General features: G+C 39.8%; 2 non-coding genes across 2 annotated transcripts; both read right to left on the bottom strand.

The window, feature by feature from the left end:
* Positions 1-1,189: 1,189 nt before the first annotated feature.
* Positions 1,190-1,276, bottom strand: trnal-uaa (transfer RNA leucine (anticodon UAA)). Its single transcript has one exon. It is a non-coding gene; the product is annotated as a tRNA-Leu (tRNA).
* A 3,482-nt stretch (positions 1,277-4,758) lies between these two features.
* Positions 4,759-4,841, bottom strand: trnal-uaa (transfer RNA leucine (anticodon UAA)). The gene has a single exon. It is a non-coding gene; the product is annotated as a tRNA-Leu (tRNA).
* Positions 4,842-5,183: the final 342 nt, after the last annotated feature.

Here is a 5,183-nt window from a genome sequence, read left to right as displayed (position 1 = left end):
GGTCTTTTCCTCTTCTGCATAATAAAACATGATGACGTCACTGCTGCCACCTGCTGTCCTGGAGGAGCATTACAAGGAGGGAAAATTATTTTATTTGTATTTGTGGATTTAAAATGAACTCTAGAAGCTAACACCAGGCAAATTCATGATTATCTTTATTTTAACTAGATAATATAGAGAATAATTGTATCATATAAAAACACAGAAGTAAAGCCAAGTGGTTCCAGGTCTTTTTTTTATGTCTGGAGCTTTAAAGTGCCTGTCACATGCATATCCCTCAAAAACATCTTTTTATTTAAGAAACTTGGCATATTACAGATATTTTATCCATTTCGTCACATATTGCATGTTTTATTTTGAAAAAAGAGCGAAACAGGAAGTGATACCAAAGTGGAACTCAACTCTGACTCTTCTTTATCTCTCTGCTAGTGATTCAAAATAATATGAAGAAACATCAGATTATTCTGTAGTCTGCTGTTAGCCTCTGTTTACACATTTTGACATCACTTCCTGTTTCTTCACATGCAGATAGCTCATGTTCATGTGGGCTACTGATTTTGTTTTTGCAAAATGTTGTCAATGTCACTTTTCTGAAAACACATTATTATTTATTTGAACCCACACTGTAGGTCAGAGGTGCCCAAAGTGGGGTCCGCGGGCCAAGATTGGCCCGCCAAGCCATTTGATTTGGCCCACCAGTAGTTTTTAATTGTCCGTCATTCTCTGTAGAAACTCTGTATTTCCATGTACAGTAATTACATCCAACGGCCCAATGACTAAATAAGGGACTGTAGCACAGAGAGTTGACTTTATCACTGAATTATATTAAGATTATGAATAAAATACAAGAAACCAAAGAAGATATTTACATTAGATTTAAGCACACGTGTAGATTTGAAAACTTTATAAGACTCATATTTTATCAATGTATGAAATGTCCCATGAGCCTTTGCTGCCTGAGCAAGTGTACAGGTTAAAAACACAAACAAACAAAACATGGGCCACTGCACTGGCTCTTGGTTTAATCATAAAAAGTAAAACTTAAAAGAAGTATTAGCATTTCCTCTATTATATTATTGCATTTGGCCCGCAGCCTTTGGGCAGATTTTCATTTTGGCCCTCTGAGGGAATAAGTTTGGGCACCCCTGCTGTAAGTCTGTCTTTTTTTCTGTTTTTTGAGTGCAGGTCCTACCAGGAGWGGGGTTTGAACCCACGAGGACATGTGTCCATTCATTGGATCTTAAGTCCAACGCCTTAAYCACTCGGCCATCCTGGTTCCTCATGAGGCAGCTTGTTTCAGCACACCTGCTTCCATCAATTAATCGTCTTCCTCCTCAACATTTCTCGACCTAATAAATGTTGACTTCTGTCCTTCTTCTCCAGCATCACGTCCAYCCAAACAAAGCTTTTACTCCGTTTGGTTTCCTGACTGGAAACTTTCGGACTCAACGGTCCACCTTGGGCAACAAAACTAATAATTGTCAGACACGTCACCTCGAAGACGTTCCTCGGCTTTTCAACCTGGATTTTATTTTCCACCTGTCGACCCGTGTTGGCGCAGGTCAGACGCTGCAGGTTTCCACATCCAGATCACGTTTGTCCTTCCTGCCCGTTCGTTGTCGTTATCTTTTAACTGGAGATTTCACCCAATAAATCCCAAAGAGGACGTAAGAACCACAGCAGTGTTTTTTTGTGGCCGTGACCCTGGTGTTTGTTGTTCTCGTTTCATCTGAGACGTTAAAAAAAGAAACGGATGAGTTTAAAAAGATAATGAGCTGAAGAAATCTGCTGTGGCGTTAGCAAATCTCTGCCTCCGCAACAGAAAGAAAGGCTTCAGGCTAAAACATGTTGGAAACCTTTTTGTTTTCTTCTTATTTGCAGTGAACACAAAGCCAAGGACGGCGGGAACGTCAGCAGTTCTGGTGCAGAGGAAACCCTGGAGAAGAGTTCAAGCTTTGGGGCCAAGTTGATTTCAAAAGTTCCAGCGTGTGAAATAAAAACAAACATTTCATATCACGTCCCACAACCTTTAATCTGCTGCTTTAACAACTTCACTCTTTTTTTTTTTTTTTACAGCAGGTCAGATATCGACGTTGGCCGAAGCTCAGATCCGTCGAGGAAAAACCTTTTCCTCATGGACCAGTTTGTGTGTTTAGACCTGAAAAAACTTTACTCCAGTCGGTTTCTCAGCGTCTCCTCGGGTTTAAAAAATAAAAATAAAAATCAGAGTGAACTGGAGGGAAACATCGAGGGWATCTGACATCTGATGCAGAAAGAGGACAGGAAGATGGACGAAGACGCCGGGGAGCAGAACGAAGAACTCTGACAGCTTCCTGCTCCTCGCCGAGGGTTTATTTCTTCTTCTATGGTTTTTGAGCAGAAACAGTTTTATTCTGTTTTGTGGAAGAGGACACTGAAGGTTTCATATCAAAGACTCCAGTTCATCATGGCCCACACGGTTCTGTCAAAAGCAGAACCAGGATGGCTCCTTGTGGGCTCAACTATCTTGGGGTTTGGATTGCCACCATCTCCCTTCTTTAAAACAACTAAACCATTTAAAACTTATCTAAACACTGGTTACCAATCCATTAAAAAAAAGTTGTATTAGTTTTTAAATCAGTCTCTTCCTCTCCAAACCTTTTGTTGTATAAAAACAAACACCCAACAATAACGACGAAAAGAATAACAGCAAAGATAAACTGATAAAAAATCATAAAATCGACATCCTACATGCAGCAAAAGTGGGTTTTAAGTGAAGATTTAAAGACAGCTAAAGTGGAGGCCTGCCTAACGTGCAACGTTAGGATGTCCACAACCTAGGACCTGTCCCTCCTGAGCTTACACCTGAGTACATGCAACAGAGTGGAAAGGATGGAAAAGCTCAGGGGCAGGACTGTTTAACGATTTAAAAACAATTTTAAAATGTTTTTGTAACCAGTGAAAGAGTCTTAAAGTACCTGTGACACACATATCCTTCAAAAACAAAAACTCATAGAAAACATCTTTAAGAAACTTGGCATAATACACATAATTTTACTCATTTTGTCACATAACTCAACTGTTTTCTTTTGGATTTGGCTCAGCCAAAGTGAAACAGGAAGTGACATCAAAGGGGAACTCATTAATAAAATAAACTCTCTGGTCTTTGTTTATTAAAACAATCATCTGTGTTTGATAGTGGCTCAAAACAATCTAAAGAAACATCAGATTCTTCTCTACAGTCCGTTAATTATTGTAGCAACGCTCTGTTTACATGCAGACGTTCCCCTTTGACATCACTTCCTGTTTCTTCACATGCAAATATCTCAACAACTGTTCATCTCAGTGACTTGAAATTTGTTTTGCAATATGTTATCAATGTTATCTTTCCAAAAATGCATTCATGTTTATTACAAAAACTTAATGCCACAGGCCCTTTAAAACTGGTGTAATGTGATAAAATCCCTTTGTGCCAGTTTGTCCTCTCAAACCCAAACGTTCGAGGCAAATGTTCGCCTGTCCTGAGCCTGGTTCTGGTTCTGCTGGAGCAGTTTTTCCTCTCTGCTGCTGCTGGTGTGCTGCTCAGGACGGGAGACTGTGACGAAGCAAAGATTCTGCGCAGTCTGTTGTCTTCTTTAGATTTATTGTTTATTTATTTATTTAGTGTACAGTGCCCTATTGTGACTTGGCGATATATAAATTAACTGAATTGAATTTAATTGTGTGCAGCCGTCACTAACTCAGGGATCAAAGTTGATGGTTACTCTAAACTTATATAAGAAACTAAATTGTCAGACTGTGGTATTTAAGAGAATGATAAAGGTTAATCTGTTGGAGAAATATAAAATGGTATAATGTTAGATTTGTTGGTCAACAAGAAGCTAAACTTTTGATTTTATTGATTTTCTTTTAGTTTTGTTTGTTTGTTCTTTGTTTTTTTCCTCTGTATGTTTTGTATTTGAAGATTATTTTTGATTGAATTTGTTTAGTGAGAAAAAGGGGCAGACATAAGGCCTTTTTCTTCTTCTGCTACCTTTCATTGAATTTGTGATTGCATTTTGTTGTATATAAAATTTATTGTTGTTTTCTTGTTAAATGAATAAACTATAAACTACAAAACGTGCCTGTGGACAAACAAATACAGGAACATACTGGTTCTAATGGGGTTCAAATCCGTGAGGGAGTCCAGCGCCTTAACCACTCATCCATCCTGCTTCAGTAGAAAACATKTCCTCTAGTTAAACACTGGTGCAGCAGAATCTCCAGTGGAACCAGTCAAACCCAGGTAGTCAAAAAGAAAAAAAAAACTACCATCTGATTACCATGTACTCAGTTTTTCTGTGTTTAAATACTCTGAACCTGCTCCCTCCTGTGTCRAAGACCTTGTCTTCATTTTTCTAACCAAACTCTTGAGTTTGTCCTGTCAGTTTGTCCTGTGACGGACAGAAGACAGAAGACTGGAGACTCAGAACCAGCTCCACTGAGACCCCGAACAGAACCAAACAGGTCCAGAGAGGGAACGCTGTCACTTCAGGAAGGTTCCAGGGTTCCTACAGCTTAAGACAAGCTAAATTTAAGACTTTTTAAGGATCTGCAAGTTCAGAGTTCATCTCAGTCTTCAAACACTAATTCAATAAGAAGTCAAAAGAAACAAAACTTTTAAACAAAGATCCTGCTGATGCACGATAAGGATCAAGTCTCTTGCATTTCTGCTGTCAGTTACAATGATATGGTTTCTTTCAGACTGGACATTTGTTGCACCTGCAACTACAACCATTCTACCAGGAGTGGGGTTTGAACCCACGAGGACATGTGTCCATTGGATCTTAAGTCCAACACCTTCACCACTCGGCCATCCTGGCCCTGCTGGTGCACGCTTTGGGTCCAGAAAACTGTTTTCTCCACAAAGTTTCAGGATCTGGTTTACCTGATTTTATAACAGACCAGAGAAAAGTTTGAAGTTTTAATTCAAGGTCTATTGGAGTCTGAGGCACCAGAACAGTTCTGGTCCATCACACACCGTAAACCTGCAGAGGTGGGTTTTTACAAGCCCCTAAAGCCCCCCTCCCTCCAGGTTTATCCACACTGCCTGTCAGCAGTGAGAGGAAAGACAATCAGTCTGCAGCTCAGTGGTTTTCAGATGAGAGGGTTTCATTACTGCGGTTCCTGGGGAGTCTTATCGCCCCGTTTGGGTTCCCAGGTTC

Source organism: Austrofundulus limnaeus, unplaced genomic scaffold (assembly GCF_001266775.1).
Source record: "Austrofundulus limnaeus strain Quisiro unplaced genomic scaffold, Austrofundulus_limnaeus-1.0 Scaffold139, whole genome shotgun sequence".
NCBI classification, from domain to species: domain Eukaryota; kingdom Metazoa; phylum Chordata; class Actinopteri; order Cyprinodontiformes; family Rivulidae; genus Austrofundulus; species Austrofundulus limnaeus.
The sequence above is the reverse complement of the archived record's forward strand: the minus strand, read 5'-3'. Positions and strand labels throughout refer to the sequence as shown.